At 35.4% G+C, this 11,273-nt stretch overlaps 1 pseudogene; it reads left to right on the top strand.

Annotated features, from left to right (window-relative positions):
- Positions 1-243: 243 nt before the first annotated feature.
- LOC145263846 (5S ribosomal RNA) lies at positions 244-361 on the top strand (annotated as a pseudogene).
- The last annotated feature ends 10,912 nt before the right edge of the window (positions 362-11,273 follow it).

The raw sequence follows: 11,273 nt of genomic DNA, 5'->3' as shown, positions 1-11,273 counted from the left end.
CTCAAATTCCAATAATTACTAATGGTCATTGCAAGCGAGAAATCAGTGGCAAACGGCTGTTGCGATTATGCAAATACAATTACAAAGTTTATCGAAAGTGGTGGATAGTACAGGAAATTTGGGAAGACTTGTCACCCAGACTCCAAGAAACACCACCGGTTGTTGTCAGTGAGCAATCTCTCACGATTACTCGTGTGAGAACTCCTAGTGAGTACAAACAATTAAAATATTAATAGAGTAATAATATACGGCATAATCACGTTGGACACACCGGTCTCCATCAGATCATCGAAGTTAAGCAACGATGAGCCTGGTTAGTACTAGATGGGTGACCATTTGGAATTTCCAGGTGCTGTATGTGCTCTCCGCTTATTTCGGCATTGTTTCCAGTCATCTTGGACTTCTGCTTGCCCTGGATTTAAACAGTGCTGATTCAGGCGAGAAGTGGTTGGAGGATTGCGCAACCTTTACCACACAATTACACGTGCGGCGGCCCCTGCAGGAGGTATCCTTTGTCTTTCGAGACTGAATGGAGGTATCGACATCGATATTAATAATACAAATAAGAAAAAATATCTGTAAATTGTAAAACAAATTAAAACTGCTAATAGATGAAAGAAACAGAAAAGGGCAAGAAAAAACAAAAGTATATAATACAAGAGACGTTCAAAAAGTAAGGTATCCAGTGTTTTATTTCGCTGTAATAAATCAGAGCGGATTGCAAATTGCATTGCTATTGATGGCTGAATATTTGCATTCATAACCCAAACGTTTCATCTCTTTATTGCAAATATTAACGGCGTGGGACTCTAAGCAAAGTAAACTCTCTCATGGACGTGTCCGAGTAGCAGAGATATGTCATTGAATTCCTCCATACAGAAAATGATAAACTGATCAACATTGACCAGCGCCCTGTCGACTGTTTACTAAGCCGATGTTTTGGATGGGAGCACATTAAGGAAATGGGTTCATCGATATCAGAGAAGCGACCGTGATGCTTGTTCCGGACCTTTAGGACCGAGATACCAAAAGAGGCTAGTAAAAGTGCAATGAAAATGGTGGCGACCATATACAAAAAAAATTCTGAAGCACAAAAGACCGCTCGTTTGAATTGTACCACTCCTGTCTTCGTAGTTCTCTACTGTTTTAGTTTTTGAGTTGAATAATAAACGACCTGACTTTAGAAACAAGCCTCATAATCAATAATATATTAAACACTATCAAATCTACTAAGGACAATAGAAGAGGAAAACGAGGAAGAAGAAAATAAAATCGAAAACTTAACAAGAGAAAAGAATAAAAACAGAAAATAGTTACGCAGAAAAAAAAAAGAAAAGCGAAGTATAAAAAGTGAAGATAAAAACAAATTCGCAGGAAAGAATAAAAGAAATAAAAGAAAGAAAAGAAAAGAAAGAAGAAACACGTAAAAAAAAATGCAGCATTGAAAATTAAAGAAAAAGAAAAAAGTAGACAAAGAAATAAAATATCGAAAAAAAACAGGTAAAAAGAAAGTAAAGAGAAATCTCCGGACAATCATGAGCTAAGCTAAACAATTTATTCTGAAGGCCAAAATAATGGCGGCTGCTCGATGGCCGAAAAAGATGACAATGGCGCCAACGGAGAGACGACGACAGCAGACGATATTTTCTATTGCACTTTCCACTATTTCCTGACAGTTGCCTGATAAACGAACAAATCTTTCACAAAAAAGCTTCATTTATAAATAAACACAAACATAAGTATAAAAAGAGTACAGAGTTTACTTTTCTTTATATATATATATATATATATATATATATATATATATATATATATATATATATATATATATATATATATATATATATATATATATATATATTCTTCCATTCTCGTCTTCGATCTTCAGTCGGATGTAAGAACGGAAGGATGGAGGGCAAATATTGATTAGTCGCGACCTTCTCGCCACAATGCCTCCCTCACCGACGTCATGTTCCTTCCGTCGATCACCAACGCAGCAACGACCTCTGCTGGCAAACTGGGATTTCCTTGCCGATCGGAGCGCGCCTTTTCGGCCGGTTGTTTCTTCTTCCGGGTCTCGCGTCTTTGTACGTTTGTTGTTTAAGTTTTTATTTCGAAATTTTTTCTTAGATTTAAAAAAAAAAAAAAAGATTCCAAAAAGTTGCTTAAAATCAATCTTTTGATTTTCAAAGGAAAAAAAGAATTAAAATTGGGCAAAAAATAACTTCTTTTTTATTATTTAACATAAAATTCTTCAAATAAATATTGGTATCTTTGTTACATTCGTATCAGAAATATATATAATAACAACCAACTTGAATATATTTATTTATTTATTTTTACATAGGCATCGACACTTATCAAGTCCTAGAGGTCACTGAAGGATATGTGTTAAGAGTGTACAGTAGTCAATTGGACAATATAGTAATTGTTAGTAATGGAAATTCGGTAAATTTGTTAACTTAAGCGTTGGACTTGAAGACAACCATATTGTAGTCATCTGGAAAGCAGGCTGACGAAACAGAGTTCCGCAGACGTGCAGTTCTAAGAAAGAAGCTTTGTTCACTGAATAAGGTTTAAGCACACATAAACAGTGCGGTAATTATTGATAGTGTTTTCAGCTAGGCGTGTGTTTCTTGTGAAAGTTTTGCGAGAGGGGCATAGATTGAAGCTCAGTCGAGCACTTGGCATGGAAATAACGATAAAGCAAAGACAAACTCGCAACATCCCTTCTGTGAGAAAGAAGTTAATAGTCTTTATTTCAGTTTAGTTTTTGTTCAAAATAATGTTAAATATATACACTACCTGAATATAAAATATCTAAAGGTTTGTATTGTTGCATATATTATTATATTAAAACAAATTTAATCAATGTTTGTTTCACAATTTCCTCCCTATATACTAGAATCACAGAAATTGGAATTATGAAACATTTCGTTAGATCTTTGGTTTCAAATTTATAGTGTTTAGCTGAGTTATTCCGTATCGGCAAATTCCCCCTCGAGCGCTTTCGATCAGTGATCGTCATCAGGAGTAGTTATTGTTGAAGAGGTTTTTTTCCAGTTCTGTTTATATAGATAATCTATTTTAATTTGTTGTATTATTTAATTTTTATTTATTTATTTTAACTAAGTTGCCTCTCAGCATAGGTATATGTGCGGGTTTTGTGTGTGTATATGAGAGAGTGTTTGGATATATCTGACATTCCCTAATATATATATATATATATATATATATATATATATATATATATATATATATATACATATATATTAATTCTTGACATTATATACGCAATTAAGGAACACTGCATTTTCTGCGTTTCATTCTCGTGCAGATTCCTCAGGCGAATGCATGGAATTGATGCTGTTTCATGCTTTTGTATATCCACCTGGTACTGCTTTCGCTAGAAATCCAATCGGATTCCTAGTTACTCACGCACCTATTTATTGTAGCCAATCAGCACCTGTTTCTTCGTTGTTTTAGCGAGGTTTTTTTTTTATTTGTGATCGGACATGACCTAGTTTTAATTTAGATGTTTATTTGCATTTTATGAATTGCCACTGCTTGTGTCCAGGGGCAATGGAAGGCTGACTAGGTAAAATGTCGAGGAAGGGAAGAAAGTTCTTGCGGTTTTTAAGTTTTAAATTTAGGCGAATCTCGGCCCAAACAAAAATTCATTGATCAAAATAATCACTATCAGAATAAACACATTTTATCAACGCAAAACAAGTGTATCCATGCCAGTAGCGTAAAAATCGTAAAAATGAAGTCGCTTAAGAATTTTTTTTATATATATCGCTTAGGATTTTTAAGCGTTTCCTACGCAGAAAGTTGTCGAAATGCTTGAAAAAGCGAGAGGTCTGGAACGAACACACACAGACAAAGTTGCTTATATATATATATATATATATATATATATATATATATATATATATATATATATATATATATATATAAGGTAAAATTAAAAGCCAAGAACAATGCGAGATTTTTTTTATATATAGAGTAAAATTAAATGAAAACAAAAGAAATAAATTTCTTTTTTTTGTTGTTTGTTTTTTCTTTTTCACACAAATTTTAACTCTAAACAACAGTAATTTTTTTTCTGTTGTATTCAATGGTGTTATAAATCTCAATATATTTCAGACCTATTAGTCCTTTTTCCTAACGTCATTTTTTGTTCTATATTTCGCGGTATCACGTAGCAAACTCTGCGGCTGCTTTTCCAATTTTGAACACTCTTCCGCTGTCTTCTCTTGAAAAAGGACTAATAGGTCTGAAATATATTGAGATTTATAACACCATTGAATACAACAGGAAAAAAATTACTGTTGTTTAGAGTTAAAATTTGTGTGAAAAAGAAAAAACAAACAACAAAAAAAGAAATTTATCTCTTTTGTTTTCATTTAATTTTACTCTTTATAAAAAAAAATCTCGCATTGTTCTTGGCTTTTAATTTTACCTTATAATTTTCTTTAACAATGCTTCAAGCAAACTACAACCTTCTTATATATATATATATATATATATATATATATATATATAAAGAAGAAAGCAAAAGAGAAAGTAGGAAGGGGCTTTCACTTTGTTGTGATATTTATATAGTTAGTTCTGATATTGATATATAGATAGGAGATGAAACAATTTTGAAAGGAACAGAAAGTTTCAGTCATTGCAGTTTGGCTCAGTAATATTAGTTGCTGATTATTAAGTTTGAAGGAAACCCATGTAAACAAGATGTGAATGACTACAAGGTGCGAGTGTTCGTATCTTGATCGGTAAAACAGCTGCTCAAGTAAGACCAAGTTTCAAGGATAACTGTAAATAACCTTTTTTTATAATCTATGTTATTGCTGCTTGCTGGCGAAGATGAAGTTGAAAAAGAAGAACAAATATAGAATAACGACGACAATAATAATAATAATAATAACAATAACAATAATAATAATAATAATAATAATAATAATAATAATAATAATAATAATAATAATAAAACAAAAAGGCTGATTCAGAACCTGAGTAGATGCACGGACGAAGCACACGTGCTAGAATGTATGAGGAAAGGTAGAAGCACACTTGTGTAAAAAGCCTTGCAGAAAAGAACCATCCCAATCAACTACAGACCCATAACATATTTACTTAGAATGTGGAAAATACTCACAGAACAAATGAGGGAACAAATTTATAATTCTCTTCGTAATCGCGAACTACTTTCCCAGGAACAGAAAGGATGCTAAAAAAGCAAAAAAAAAGAACACATGACCTATTATACATAGATCAAAGACTCCTGAAGGGGTAAGAAGTAGGAAAAGAACTAAGCCATATTATTGATCGACGACAAAAAAAAAAAAAAAAACGTATGACAGGATCCCGTAAGCATTGATAATAGAATACCTGAGAATGTACATAAGATCAGGCAAAGTTATGAATCTGATTGAAAATGCAATGAGGACATGATGGAAACGAACTTCGAGCTGATGGACAATAAAACACTGAGATTAAAATGCAAAGAGGTGATTTTCTTTTACATGGAAGTCACCACTTATCAAGGCCCGGAGGCCACTCAGGGATAAGGGTTATTGCGTGTACAGTAATCAATGAGATAGTATTGTAGTAATCATTAATATTGTAGATTTGATAGAGTGTCTTACTTATTAGGGCGGTTTGTCAGGAATTTGTTTATGTTGGACTTAAAAACATCCAAGTTGTAGTCAGGTGGGAAACAGGCGAACGGAAGAGAATTCCACAGTCATGCTTTTCTGGGAAAGAAGCTTTGTTCATGGAATCTACGTTTGGATTTAGGCACAGATAAAGAGTGGGGAAATTATTGACAGTGGTTTCAGCCAGACGGGTTTTTCTCGTGAAAGATTGGCGAGGTGGATGAGAGATTGGAGCTCAGACGAGCACTTGCTATTGAAATAACGATAAAACAAAGACAGTCTCGCAACGTCTCTTCTGTGGGAGAGCGGCTGCAGGAAAGAGAAAAGGGCTTCCCCACTAAGCTACGAAGTCTATTTTGTACTCTGTCAAGGCAGGATAGGCTGTTTTATTCTCTATCACAACCACTGTTCATCATAGCCATGATACCCTTTAACAATATACTAAGGAAATGTGAAGCTGGATACAAGTTCACTAATGCAGATGAAAGAATGAACCACCTAATGCACATGGATGACCTAAAACTGTTTGCAAAATCTACAAAGGAACTAGAGATGCTAATAAACACAACCATAATCTTCAGCCAGGATATTCGAATGAAATTAAGTATGGAAAAGTGCGCACTGCTGACCCTGAGAAGGGGAAAACTGGAAGCAACGAAAGGTATGATACTACCCAACAATATGGAGTTGAGAGCACTAAATAGATATGATAGCTGAAAATATTTTGATGTTCTGAAGAAGAACTACAGACACAAACTGGACACAGAAACGGTTACAGATGAAAACATTAAGAAATATCACATGCAATTATAAAAACGGAAACAGTATAATAGTAAGGTACCCCCATGCGCCCCTGCATTCTCCCCCCATCCTTTTTAAAGTGTGTGCGTGTATGTCACCATAAACTGGCACCACGCCAAAAAAGTGAGGAGGGTCAAGGAGGATGGAAAAAAAAACAAGGATAGCAATGAACTAGCCAAATCTCCTCTGGATGAATGCTAAGAAGACTGGAACATTGGAAAGGCTTATTCCCACTAAAATTCCAGTGAAGACCCATGGTTGCTGCCAATCAGAAATCAATGGTAAGCAGCGCTTGCGATAACGCAAACCCATCTACAATGTTATTGAAAGAGGTGGAGAGTACTGAAAATTTGGGAAGATTGGTTTTCACTCAGACTCGAGAGAATGTCACAAGTTGTTCGCCAGGAAAAAATATTTGATAATGGCCTTTGTGACTACTCCTAGTGAGTAAATAATAATAATAATAATAATAATAATAATAATAATAATAATAATAAGAAGAAGAAGAAGAAGAAAAGATACACTTTCGCCATGAACCCAATGACGAATCTCTACTTCTGACAAACATCCGTGACAGGATTGCTTTCTTAGAATCCCACACCGTCAATATCTGCAACAGAGAGATAAAACTTTCAGGTCCTGAGTGCATAAGTTCATCATATTGCAATTTGCAATCAGCTCTGATCCATTTTGGCGGACTTAAAATGAGGAAGCATTATTTCAAAATGGTCTTTCGTATATTGTGGCACTATCATTGCGTGGTACAGCATAAAATGGTCATCAAGGCGTATGGAAAAATGGCGAGAATAGCACTTACTAGACCTTCATCTAAAGGTGCGTAGAATATTGGAATATTAAGGAGGCTTATTATTACTCAAATTTCAGAAGACCAACGCATGTTGTCCTTGTAAAAAATTGATGGTGGCCGGCCGTTAGTTGTATTAAGGCTAACTGATTTACAATACTCATAAAAGGTAGTTAAAGCTGCTGGAAATCTAGGGAGAATTATTGCACTATAGAAAAATTGTGAGACGATGACACGACTGAAGTTATGGGCATAGAGAAGCTTTACTTTAATCTACGATTGAAAGTTTTTTCAACGATCCAAATCTATATTGTATTCCGTTTGTTCGTTCCTTAGTTAGTCTGTACGTTACACTTTTTAAAAAGGCCACACACAATTTTTGAAGGCCAAACTGCCTCCAAAAATGTCAATTTCGCGAAATTGGGCTTTAAATATGCCAATTTGGCAAGATTGGACAAGAATATTTTATCTTCTTTTTAATATAGCCTCGTTTACGAATATCATATGATAATGAAATGTGATCATTGTTGTAATTGTTGCGAGCAAAGGAACTAGGATAAGCTGAGCGGTTTTTCACCGAAGAATGAAGTTAAAAAGAAAAACGTTACGTAAAAAAGTGAACATTGGAAAGAAACAGGGAAATACTGTAGAATATTGTCTGCCAAGAGGTACTGGGTTGAAAGAGTAAATTAATGATTATATCTTACAATGTGATTTTATTATTTTTATTGAACAATGTAGCACAATATTACTTTCTGGATGTTTATTAGTACTTATTAATTTATCTCATTTGGGTTGGTTCTATATTTAAAATACAATAAACACTATCCATAGCATTTACCGTTTGCAAGTTTTTAATCCTGAAGTAGTAACTGGTTATATCCTTACATCAAGTGGCTTTATGGCTTGTCTGGAGCGAATTCCATGTTCAAATCGGATGAATAAACACATGCAGTTAATAAGATAAAAAGCGCACAAGAGAAATCAATCAAATGCTTTCCGCATGATAGAAAATATAGACGCTTAATAGAACACAAGTTTCTATTTCTATACATTGGAGACATGAAATGGAGTATTGTATCCAATTTGCTACTAAAGTACGTAGATGAATAATTGGATCATTCTATCGCTCTAGAAAGTACCTGGCTCCTGATACAATCCTCTACATTTATAAAAAAAAAATCAACTACGTCCTAACATGGTGTGCTCCTGGCACATCTAGGAGGCGCCGCTCGGAGTACTCTCCAACGATTACAGTGTTCAAGTCGAATTTTAGTTGTAAATTATCTCGTTTGTTCTTTATGGAAATATTTGTAACATTAGACTTAGTATCTCTCTACTCTCATTCAAAATGCGAATAATAAAAGTTTGAAATACGAAACAAATTTTGCCTCTACCTGGTATATATATTGGCTATCGAAAATTTTTCAATCATCAAATCTGTTGATCAGGTCGCTAAAATATGGTTACATCATTCAACCCCTCTAAAAATGTTCTTACCCCTGATAAAAATTCTAAACTTGTGTGAAAGTTAGATAGATGGAGTAGTTTTGCCGCCATCTCTTGGGATGCTGTTTGGGACATTTTCCTGCCTTGATAGAGTAACAAATTGACTTTGAAGTAAAGGCGGGTCTTTTTCTCACAAAACAAACATCGTTGCTAGTCTCCCATAAACTTCGCTATTTTCATAGTAAGTGCTCCATAGAGCTCCAATATATGGTACTCTCCCATTAAAACGTTCACACCAAAACTCATCTTTCTACAAACACTGTAAAGACTTCCCACCTTTTCACTTCTGTATAACGAAAACGTAATGGAACTTTTTTTTTTTACATGGAGTTCACCACTTATCAAGGCCCAATGGCCACTCGGGGATAAGGGCTATTGTGTGTACAGTAACCAAGTGGGATAGTGTAGCAATAGTATTGGAGAATTGATAAGGTGCCATTACTTAGGGGGGCGGTTCATCTTGAATTTGTTTGTGTTGGACTTGAAGACATCCAGATTGAAGTCGGGAGGGAAACAGGCAAGCGGAACAGAGTTCCACAGGCATGCAGTTCTAAGAAAGAACCTTTGTTCATGGAACCTACGTTTTGATTTAGGCACATATAAGGAGTGGGGAAAATTATTGACGGTGGTTTAAGCGATTCGAGTGTTTTTTGAAAAAGATTGGCGAGGGGGGACCAGAGAATGGAACTCAGACGAGCACTTGCCATGGAAATAACGATAGAACAAAGATAGGCTCGCTACGTCTCTTCTGTGGGTCAGATGTTGCAGAGAAGAAAAAAGGGCATCCTCCACCAAGCCACGAAGCCTATTTAGTACTCTGTCAAGGCAGGATAGGCTGTTTTTAGCAGCCCCTGCCCAGATGTGGCAGCAGTACTCCACCTTTGGGCGTGGTTTCTGTCTCAGGAACTTCCCATCTACGAAGCACAATACCACAAGGCTGCTTACACATGACCGTATTCAAGTTCAGTGTTAACAAATTCTTGTTGAACTGATCCCTTAAATAATCAAATTCTGCCAATTTAACCCAGTGTTTCTACTCATCTAAACGTGTTGTTCTTCATCCGACTGAAAATCTCATTAATTTGATATATTCCCTGCTTCCATTGTTGCAGCTCGTTTGAGTCGTCGGTGTAGTGCTCTTCATCAATTCTCTGTTTTAAAATCTCGTTGGAATACAGGTTCCTATTCCAGTTGCTTTTTTCCAAGAATTGCAAGTGTGCGGAACTCTTTTCCTGCTCACTGTTTTCTTCTTATCTACAGCCTTGGCCTTTTTAAGACTGCTGTTTTTTTGTTGCTATAATCTTAATTCGGTCTTGTCATACATTCTGGCACGAGTGCTTCGTAGATGCATCTAATCAGGTTTTGAATCAGTCTTTCATTATTATTATTATTATTATTATTATTATTATTATTGTTCTTGTTGTTGTTGTTGTTGTTGTTGCTGCTGCTGCTGACGTTTCTGTCGTTGTTGTAGTCGTTATTCTTTTAGTTCTTGCCAATAACCTCTTGACACTACGAATTGCTATGATTACTGAAAATATACTAAATATCAATCTGAAATTGAAAATTACGATTAATTGCTTTCGTGCTTACTATTTATACATAATAGTACACATTATTTCATTCGATAACACAGATCTATAGATGCTACATAATACACTTAACACTATTTCTTTCTTCTCTACAAATTCGCCAAAGTATGGAGTATTGTTACCACATTTCGTCTGGTGCATCTATTATTAGTCTCTCACACTTAGATAGGGCTCAAAAGAGATTCGCCAACCTAATAGATCTCGCACTGTCAGCCGTTTTCCCATCGACGAAATATTGCATCCCTCTGTCTGTTTTACAAGTATTTTAATGGTAGATGCTGTGATGAACCACAAGCCCTTGTACACCCTCGATGCAAATACCCCCGGAAAACTCGACAAACAGTAAAACCCCAGCAAGTGTCTTCATGCCTTGTCTCAAGCTATTTCCATTAAAACCCTTATCCTTGAGTGGCATTTGGGTTTTAATATGCGAGGAGTCATTTGGTAGGTATTAGGTAGGGGTTTCTCCTTATTTACATTCGTCGTGTCAACGACCCATTACTTGCTTAACATCGAGACTCACTTTTCTTTTTTTTTCTAACATCGACTCTCAAACCCAAACGCCCCGTCGTGTCTTCGTTGCTCCTGACAACGCAAAAAATAATAACAGCAACTTCTTTAAGCTGCCTCTAATCGGTGCAGCCACACTATCGTTATTATCGTCATAACTGGCGTCTTGATGGGCACCGAGCCAATTCTACCGTCATAAACGTCTTTATAATCATCATCATTATAATTCCGAATGGAATCTGAACCATCGCAGTGGTTGGCATTGCCGGAATAGCTATCAACGCTACAAACAAAACAAACAAACAACGTCATTGATATCTGTATAAGAATTAGTTACACCACACCAAGTACATCATCATCATCATCGCCCAAATAATAATCAGTATTTCCGCA

Source organism: Euprymna scolopes, chromosome 3 (genome assembly GCF_053919585.1).
Source record: "Euprymna scolopes isolate OS-2025 chromosome 3, ASM5391958v1, whole genome shotgun sequence".
Classification (NCBI taxonomy): Eukaryota; Metazoa; Mollusca; class Cephalopoda; order Sepiida; family Sepiolidae; genus Euprymna; species Euprymna scolopes.
This window is presented reverse-complemented; position numbering and strand designations above follow the sequence as displayed.